The sequence below is a fragment of the Lissotriton vulgaris genome, chromosome 1_1 (assembly GCF_964263255.1).
Source record: "Lissotriton vulgaris chromosome 1_1, aLisVul1.2, whole genome shotgun sequence".
Lineage (NCBI taxonomy): Eukaryota > Metazoa > Chordata > Amphibia > Caudata > Salamandridae > Lissotriton > Lissotriton vulgaris.
In genome coordinates, this window is record NC_141685.1 from 1,724,003,489 (window position 1) to 1,724,014,365 (window position 10,877).

Below are 10,877 nucleotides of genomic sequence, written 5' to 3' on the forward strand. Positions count from 1 at the left end.
GCCTCTCCGGCGCGCAGGTGCGTCTCCAAGAGCTCGTCAGCTCAGGGCTCACGGGAGCCGTTTAAGTACAACCAAGATGGATCGCACACCACTAGCCTCTCCTTCGGGTCGCCCCTTGGCACTCTGGTACATGTAGTGCATGTAGATGGACGAGTAAAAAGTAATTCACCACAGTTAGTGCGAGTAGTTACTCATTATCCCCTAGTTCTCTGAACCCGAGACATGGCCTGGGTTTTGGGACACTTTCCCTCGTCAGCAGAGCAGTGTTTGGGGTGGATGAGAAGGCCGCCAAGTAACCGTCACAGGCCCTGATGCCTCTCCGGCGCGCAGGTGCGTCTCCAAGAGCTCGTCAGTTCAGGGCTCACGGGAGCCGTTTAAGTACAACCAAGATGGATCGCACACCACTAGCCTCTCCTCCGGGTCGCCCCTTGGCACTCTGGTACATGTAGTGCATGTAGATGGACGAGTAAAAAGTAGTTCACCACAGTTGGTGCGAGTAGTTACTCATTATACCCAAGTTCTCTGGACCCGAGACATGGCCCGGGTTTCGGGACAGTTTCCCTCGTCAGCAGAGCAGTGTTTGGGGTGGATGAGAAGGCCGCCAAGTAACCATGACAGGCCCTGATGCCTCTCCGGCACGCAGGTGCGTCTCCAAGAGCTCGTCAGCTCAGGGCTCACGGGAGCCGTTTAAGTACAACCAAGATGGATCGCACACCACTAGCCTCTCCACCGGGTCGCCCCTTGGCACTCTGGTACATGTAGTGCATGTAGATAGACGAGTAAAAAGTAGTTCACCACAGTTGTTGCGAGTAGTTACTCATTATCCCCAAGTTCTCTGGACCTGAGACATGGCCCGGGTTGTGGGACAGTTTCCCTCGTCAGCACTGCAGTGTTTGGGGTGGATGAGAAGGCCGCCAAGTAACCGTCACAGGCCCTGATGCCTCTCCGGCGCGCAGGTGCGTCTCCAAGAGCTCGTCAGCTCAGGGCTCACGGGAGCCGTTTAAGTACAACCAAGATGGATCGCACACCACTAGCCTCTCCTCCGGGTCGCCCCTTGGCACTCTGGTACATGTAGTGCATGTAGATGGACGAGTAAAAAGTAGTTCACCACAGTTGGTGCGAGTAGTTACTCATTATCCCCAAGTTCTCTGGACCCGAGACACCAACTGTGGTGAACTACTTTTTACTCGTCCATCTACATGCACTACATGTACCAGAGTGCTAAGGGGCGACCCGGAGGAGAGGCTAGTGGTGTGCGATCCATCTTGGTTGTACTTAAACGGCTCCCGTGAGCCTTGAGCTGACGAGCTCTTGGAGACGCACCTGCACACCGGAGAGGCATCAGGGCCTGTGACGGTTACTTGGCGGCCTTCTCATCCACCCCAAACACTGCTCTGCTGACGAGGGAAACTGTCCCGAAACCCGGGCCAAGTCTCGGGTCCAGAGAACTTGGTGATAATGAGTAACTACTCGCACCAACTGTGGTGATCTACTTTTTACTCATCCATCTACATGCACTACATGTACCAGAGTGCTAAGGGGCGACCCGGAGGAGAGTCTAATGGTGTGCGATCCATCTTGGTTGTACTTAAACGGCTCCCGTGAGCCCTGAGCTGACGAGCTCTTGGAGACGCACCTGCGCGCCGGAGAGGCAGCAGGGCCTGTGACGGTTACTTGGCGGCCTTCTCATCCACCCCAAACACTGCTCTGCTGACGAGGGAAACTGTCCCGAAACCCGGGCCATGTCTCGGGTCCAGAGAACTTGGGGATAATGAGTAACTACTCGCACCAACTGTGGTGAACTACTTTTTACTCGTCCATCTACATGCACTACATGTACCAGAGTGCTAAGGGGCGACCCGGAGGAGAGGCTAGTGGTGTGCGATCCATCTTGGTTGTACTTAAACGGCTCCCGTGAGCCCTGAGCTGACGAGCTCTTGGAGACGCACCTGCGCGCCGGAGAGGCATCAGGGCCTGTGACGGTTACTTGGCGGCCTTCTCATCCACCCCAAACACTGCTCTGCTGACGAGGGAAACTGTCCCGAAACCCGGGCCATGCCTCGGGTCCAGAGAACTTGGGGATAATGAGTAACTACTCGCACCAACTGTGGTGAACTACTTTTTACTCCTCCATCTACATGCACTACATGTACCAGAGTGCTAAGGGGCGACCCGGAGGAGAGGCTAGTGGTGTGCGATCCATCTTGGTTGTACTTAAACGGCTCCCGTGAGCCCTGAGCTGACGAGCTCTTGGAGACGCACCTGCGCGCCAGAGAGGCATCAGGGCCTGTGACGGTTACTTGGCGGCCTTCTCATCCACCCCAAACACTGCTCTGCTGACGAGGGAAACTGTCCCGAAACCCGGGCCATGTCTCGGGTCCAGAGAACTTGGGGATAATGAGTAACTACTCGCACCAACTGTGGTGAACTACTTTTTACTCGTCCATCTACATGCACTACATGTACCAGAGTGCTAAGGGGCGACACGGAGGAGAGGCTAGTGGTGTGCGATCCATCTTGGTTGTACTTAAACGGCTCCCGTTGGAGTTCTGGACTTTTTGGTTCCGTCCAGAGGTGTCAGGGAACAACACCCGAAGACCCCGGAGTTCCACCTGTCTTGGTGCACAAATAAACAGAAACACGGGCTTCTCGATGGTGGCATCAAAGACCAAAGGTTTATCACTGCAGGGACACAGAAGTCACAGAAACTACGCATGGGCAGTGTCTAGGAGCCTGTTCGATTTGTACAAAGAGGGTTGCTCCTTATATACTAAAAATTGGGCTTCAGGCACATTCTTCATATGTTAGTACATTCCCAAACCTTTGTGTCCTAAACAATAAATATTTGGCGTTGCACAGGAATCGTCGACAATATCTGATGTCAAAACATTACGAACGAGGGGTTCCCACTTTTCCATCATAATCTCATGTCAACTTTTCATTCAAGACCCGGACCGCCTCATCGTAAATTTCGTTACCTCCCCCTAATAAAGGCCCAGAAGGAAAGGAGCAGAGCCAGGTGCAGAAGATAGAAAGGCAGGATAAGGGATGTTTGTGGGTTGTAAATGGGCAAGGCTACCGGCTTCGGCCGCCTAATCGTGATCAGGCCAACGACCACAAGAACCCGTATAGCTGGACTGGCCTCGGGCAGAGGAGGCAGCCTTTGTCGAGTCATGCAGCTACAGCGTGTTCTGTTCCAAGGTGCACGTGTCACTAAAGAGGTGAATCTCCGGCTAAGGCTACGTGTCCTTAATCGAAATGAAGTGATCAGGGGTTATTGCGTATGTGAGGGCAAGAAACACAAAATGGCTGCCATGATCTAAGATGGATGCCATGGGTAGATCAGAAATGCGTTCCCTACAGGAGTACTCTTGCTCGTAGCGTAGCGAAAACACCAGGATATGCTAAATGGATCATTTGCGGTTCGCTGATACCAATATTATGTATTTCCGACAATATTGAAAACACGGGTTCAAATCGTCACGGAACCTCAGACCCTCCTTTTGCCCTTACATAGGCAATTACTCAGTCTATGTCCGAGTCTAATTCTATGCTCATCAGGTCAGTGACATGTTGTTGTATCATCATCCTTTCTCGCGCCTTTTCTCCAAACGCAGGTGGTTTCCTAAAACAGGTTGCAGCACAAAGACTACACAGATCAGGACCACACTGGATAATCAGGCAGCATGAGAATAGGAATACTAAGATGACACCAATGACCATCAGAACCTTCCATCCCCACTCTGATATCAGAGTCCAAAACCACTCCATGAAGGACCAGTTTCCCTTGTCTACGTGTATAGAGTCAGAAATCTTGTGTAGCTTAGAGATCGCCTCATAGACTGTTGGAGCATTATTGGGAATAAAGACACAGCAGCTCGATTGGATCATTCTGCATACCCCACCTCGATCTGCAAGTATTACGTCTAGAACCATACGGTTCTGCAACGTCATGAGTCTATCCGCCTGAAGCTCAGCTGTCAAATTGCTAAGGGCACCAGCAGTTTCGGTAATAGTAGATTCAACTACCCGTGTTAGCTGACGTATGTTTCTACTATTGGCCATAGGCCCCCAGAACGGAAGGAAGCCTTTGAAGAAGTCTCCAGCTTCCTGACCAGCGGTGTCTTCCTTGCTAAAAATACCTCTTGCTACTCTGGTCTTGTGATAGTCAGATGAAGCAGTGTATGTTGGAGGCAATAATCGAGCAATATAACATGATCCTGAAAAGTCAGCAGGCAACCATGTATACGCTCTGTCTTGACAGATGAAGTAGGTACCCCTAGCAGTAAGGAAGGCAGGGGAAGAGTTAGACGGAAACACGTAAGTCTCTACGCACTCACTCCTCCCTAGCTGAGCTCTCGGATTTCTCCCATTACCTTGTAAACAGACCTGACCTCGGTGAGGTACGACCCAGATTGGAGTGGAGCTTTTCCGTTTGCTTTCTCCCAAACTAAGGCGATACTCTGAAGAATTCCAACTCAAATATACTCGTAATTCATCTCTAGGGTAAGATGGAGTATTATTGACGTCCTTGATCATGTCAATAATTCCCTGGACTAGAGCTTTGTTGGCAGAGTTATATTTAGTGGAACGTGGTGGACGCGGAGGATAGGTTTCAAGGGCATAAGCAAAGATGGTTTGAAAGGCCTGAAATGATCCATTATAGCTGAAAGGCAAAACCAGGTAAGGAATGCCTTTATCCATAGTGTGGGGTATCAAGCCACACACCCAGCAGTCTGTAGTGTTAACTACTAGTTGGTGTTGGTGCAAGAGCTGTACAAAGGTGTTATTGATGAATTCTGAGCGTCGAGCTTGCTCATGTTCAGGAAACGAGTGAAAAGAGTGTATGGAAGAAACAGTAGAGGTAGCAGGATCAAGGGGAGGTACTGTAGTTACTGGCATAAAAATTAGACTCATACCAAAGACGATTCCACCCACCAACGTTATCAAAACAATCAAGAATGTAATGGCACATTGTATCAGAAAGCATTTGCTGTGAAGAATTCTGTAAAGTCTATTTCTGCGAACATAAATCACATTTTCTCGTTGCAGCGCAGGAAGCTCCATCTTCTACAATCCGCTCGCGACCACTGATGATGTGTACGTAGAAGAAAATGCCTCTATCAGCCCTGGGAGTTCCCAGAACCAACAGAAAGATCGACCTTGTGTCTGACCCCCGCAGATTCAACTAGGCACACAGCCACGACCCTACGGCTACCCAGACGGCAAGGCAATTTTTAAAAACAATAAAACAATAGCAAACTTCCTGGCTGAAGGCAAAAGTTCAAAATTTCAAATATCACGATAGGCAGTTTCCTGCTTTATTTGTCCATATTACGAGATCGTAAGTTGTATCTTAGTTTCGCAGGAACCGTTTGATCAGGAAACAGTGTGTTGTCAATAGAGTTTGCAATGTTCAAGCTCGCAGATGGCAAAGTTTCTTCTGATGCAGAGGGCAAGTGTTCAGGAGTCAAAGAAGTAGTTTCAGGAGGAGAGTCAGTTATCAATTCGGCATCGCTGAAAGGGATAAACTTGGGTGTTTGCTCGAATTCAGAGGCACCAATTCCCTTCTTCACCCAGTTGTCGTAAGGAAGTGGCAGGGGCACACGTTTGACATGAGTTGCATGTATCCAGTGCTCGCGTCCAGCCACACGAACAGCAGTTCTCGTTGCAAGCAGCACCTGGAAGGGGCCGACAAACTTGGGCTGAAGGTTCTTTGTCCTCGTAAAATTTCGTACCACAACGTGGTCGCCGGGTTTTAGCTGATGACCTGGACTCTCCGGAGGCTTTGGCAATGCATCGAAAACCTGTTGGTGAATAAGACTCAATTTAGCAGTCAAGTCGTAAAGGTAATCAATCAACATTGGATATTCCAAAGAACAAAATTCTTTCGGCCTAGGCACTCCCCAAACATTAGCAGGACGGCCGAAGACAATTTCGTATGGACTAAGCCCTACTCTAGAATGCACAGTTGCTCTCGTCGATAACAAAGCCAAGGGTAGTGCGTCTGGCCAGGATAAACCCGTGGATGCCTGTATTTTGGCTAGTTTTAGTTTGAGGGTGCCATTGTAACCCTCAACTAAACCAGCAGACTGGGGATGGTTTGCACTGTGAAACTTCTGTTTAATGCCCAAACCGGCACACACACTCTGCATAACTTTCCCTATAAACTCACTTCCGTTATCTGACCATACAATCCGTGGCATTCCATACCTAGGGAAATATTCTTTGAGAAGAATTTTGGCAGTAGATAGGGCAGTATTGTCCTTTAGTGGATATGCTTCGATCCATCTGGAAAATGCACAGACTACCACCAGGACGTATTTTAGATTATTACAACGATCCATGTGTATGAAATCTAACTGAATCACTTCAAAGGGGCAAGAGGGTGGAGAGAAATGACCAGCAGGAGTAGGAGTTCCCTTGCCAGGATTATGCATCAGGCATACCATACAATTTTTCACCACTCTCTCTGCACATTTACTAATCCCATCATTCTTCCAAACTGGGGCCAACATTTTACAGATTCCTTTGGAACTTATGTGCGCTACTCCATGCGCCATTGTCACCACTGCAAGCACATACGCATCAGGCAACATCCAACGCTGTTGTTCCGACAAGTCAATCCAACACCCACTCGAATCCAACTTGCCTGTACTTTCTTTCCATGCACGTTTTTCCTCCTCAGTTGCCTCTTTCTGAATCTCTTTCACACTTTCCACTGTATCCTCACACATTCCAGACTCGGAAATCCATCTTGCAGATGTTGCAACATACATTCTACTCATCATATTTCTAGCTGTCTGTTTAGCAGTCTCATCAGCAAAAGCATTCCCACGACCAACATCATCCGTGATTGCTTTATGCGCACTGCATTTCACAATCGCAACTTCAGTCGGCAAGGTTAGAGATTCCAACAAGTCGTTAACTAACTGACCATGTTGAATCTTAGTCCCATGGGACGTAATGAAACCTCTTTCTTTCCACAAACGGCCAAAACTATGGGCCACGCCAAACGCGTACTGACTATCTGTGAACACATTCACTCTCTTTCCCTTAGCTAGAACACACGCTCTTGTTAGAGCGATTAACTCTGCAGCTTGGGCAGAATTCTGACTCACTCTTGCAGTCTCCACAATCGTACTCAAAGTCGTTACTGCATAAGCAGCAGTCACATCACCATTCTCCAATTTAAAGCATGACCCATCAACATACAACGTGCCATCGGGATCTGACAATGGAGTGTCTTTCAAATCAATTCGTCCTTTTGTCTCTTCCTCGGTTCTGAAACAACAATCATGAGGTTCGGAATCACTTGACTCTTTATTAGCCGGCAACAGTGTTGCTGGATTCAATACATTGCATCTTTTGATCTGAATATGACTCGCTAGCAATGTCAGCTCGTAGCCAGATAATCTTGCACTGGTAAGGTGTTGTGTCTTAGTTCTGTTCATGAGTGTATCCACAGCATGAGGAACCATGACCACTAGCATGTTATTCATCACCAAACCAGCAGATTGTCGAATGGAAGCCGCAGCTGCCGCTGTAGCTCTCAAACAACTAGGTAACGCTCTAGCTACCGGATCTAATGTTGATGAAAAGTACGCACAAGGGCGTTGTTTATCACCAAATTTCTGTGTCAGAACACTCAACGTGCAACCTTCTCTTTCGTGAACATAGAGCGTGAATGGCTTGCTGTAATCGGGTGTACCCAATACAGGAGCTGAACAAAGTGCATTTCGTAACTCAGAAAAACTCTCCTGACATTCAGCAGACCATGGCACCGGACTCGGAACATTTTTCCCAGTCAAAGCTACCAACGGTTTTGCTAAAAGAGAAAAATTTGGGATCCACTGTCTACAGTAAGAGGTAATACCTAGAAAGGCACGTACTTCTCTCTGTGTGCGAGGAACACTCATCTGCGTAATTGCTTTTATTCTTTCTGGGGTCAACTTCCTTCCCTCCTTTGACAAGAGATGACCTAGGTAGGTCACTTCTTGGCAGCAATATTGCATTTTGGAAGGTGACACCTTGTGATTCAAATTAGACAAATGATGCAATAACGAAATTGTAGCTGCTTTGCAAGTTTCCTTGTCATCGGCAGCCACTAGAAGGTCATCTACATACTGCACTAGAGCAGAACCTGGAGGAAGTACAAAGGAATCTAACTGACTTTTTAATGCCTGACTGTAAATGGAAGGGCTGTCACAATAGCCTTGTGGAGCGCGTTTAAATCTGAAGCTTCGACCTCCTAGACAGAAGCCAAAAATATCTCTGCTTTCTTCGGCTATCGGAATGCTGAAAAAGGCATTTTTCAAGTCAATGACTGAAAACCATGTAGCTGTAGCAGGAATCAACGTTAACAAGGCAGTAATGTCTGGAACCACAGGAAACTGCGGAACTACAATCTTATTAACTTCTCTGAGATCAATGACAAACCTATATACTGGAGGTTTTGTCGGGTCAGTACGTTTCAAAATCGGTAATACAGGACTGTTACAGACATTTCCTCTAGTTTCTTCAACCACACCTTTCTTAATCAAATCTTGTACAATCAATAAAAGTGCACGTTCACCTTCACTAGATATTTTGTATTGAGGAATTCGTGGAAATTTTACATTTGCTTTCAAAGTGACTACATATGGTGGTATTTCTAAAAGGCCTACATCGTTAGGACCAGTCGCCCAAAGAGTATCAGGGAGTGAACGCAGCTCTGGCGGGAGTGCATCCATAGACAAGTACATCGGAGAGGTGATTCTTTTACCCAACGTAAGCTGTACTCCTTCCGGAGAACAGTACAATGTCGCATATAGTCGTTTTAACAAGTCTAAACCAAGCAGATTTTCATTACAACCTGTCGTCAAAATCAGGGGTGCTTTCAATTGACACGGTCCAACAGAAATAGACAAAGGACCAGATACCGGGTTGTAAACAGGGGCGCCTGAAAAACCTACAGAAACATTTGTTAAGCCGGACAAAGGTGCGCCAGGGAGTTTTGCATGAATGATAGAACTTTTTGCGGCACCAGTATCCAACAGAAACGGTTCGACTACACCTGATGTTGCTACTGCGACATAAGGCCCACTCTGATCCACTGGAACTGATACTACTCCCTCTCTCTGTCCATGGCTGTCCTAGTACTCATTTTGTTGAAATCCCTCATCATGTTCACAATAGTCTTCAACATGATATTGTTGAGATCTATTTTGTTGGGCCGACTGTCCATTTCGTTGATCAAAGTGATTGGAAGGGCGATCATTTGTCTGTGGAGGCATAGCACCTCGTCCTCGACCTCTAGAATTCTGCACAAAACCACCACGACCTCTCTGAGCTGCTGCTGCATTATTTTGCGCTAGGACTGGACACTCATTTTTATAATGACCTTCTTTCTTACAATACGCACACTGATTCCACTGGTATTGTGGCCTAGGTGAACTATAATCTGTCCTTTGATACGATCCTTGCTGTGTATTAGTCTGATTTATGCGAGGTGGATATGCCTGCTGCAAAAGAACTTTAGTCTTTAAGTCTTTCGTCTTTTTATCTGATTTCTCTTTCTCTTCTTTATCCCTATTTTCATAATACTGTGCAGTTGCAAGTATTTGCGCAGTTGTAGAAACAGCCCACGCACTCTCGGAATCTTTTAATTTATTGCACAGCTCAGGTAACAAATTATGTACGAATTTATCGACGAATAGTCTCTGTCCTCCTTCTGTGCTCATATCCTGACCACTATGATCTACAAAAGTCTCTTCGAACCTCGTGAAAAAGTCGTAGACACTTTCGTCTTTCTTTTGCCTGCATGCGACAACTTGTCCCAATTAACACGCAATGCGGGCATCAGAGTCTTCATTAAGTCGATTATTCTACCTGGAAGATTAGCAATTAGAGGTTCGGGTTTGGAACCACCTATTTGCTGACCATCCGCTGCAATGATAGCTGCCCAATCACCACCTAAGGCAACTGGATGATTCTCTTTACGAATTTTAGCCCAAATTGGTTGCGGAACTACATTGCCAAATAACATGTCAATGTCCGCCAGATTCATCACACAGGCCTCAACTGTTTGCGCTAATTCCTTATAGTATCCAGCAGGATTCTTACGCGGGTCTGGCAAGGCCTGCTTCACTGCTAACACTTCGGCTCGCTTCCACGGAATGTGTATCCATACTCTCTGGAATTGCGCCGGAGCGGCTGGAATACCATTAATGGCATCAGCTTGCACAGCTTCGCGCCAAATTGGAGGAACCTCCCTCATTGGATATTGGCGATTCTGATTCGTAATACCTTTCTCTAAGTCTCTCGGTGAACGAAGTGATGGATCATTCCTATAACTTAAAATCAGTTCCATCGCTTCTTTTATATTTTGACCTACTATCATTCCTGCAGCAAACTCTTTCTGAACCTTAATTAAGTCTTCTAAATTCGATTCAGAGTCATCTTCTTCTAGTTCCTCACGTAAAAGAGAGCACATCTCGTCAAAGACATATCGTTGCGTTGGTTCATTCCACTGCATAAATGTATCTAGTACATCTCTCGTACTATATCTCCTACTTTTCGAAATCCATCTGAGAGCCGTGGAATCTAATATTCCCCGTTCCTCAGTACTTGGGAGCTGACTACGTCTTTGTACGGAGTCAGAAGCAGGAGTCTTAATCAAAGATTTATAGAAAGGAGACAGAATGTTAGAGACAGAATCAGTGATTCTTCGACGAACAGAAAGCGGAGTCAACATACTGGCAGATGCAGAGAACACAGTAGCAGTTGGAACGGATAGCGGGACAGTAGGAGTATCGAGGAAGATAGCTTGTGGAACAGTAGGTGTAAGCGATACAGGTATAGGTAGAGAAGTCGGCAACCCAGGAAGAGGAGGTGCC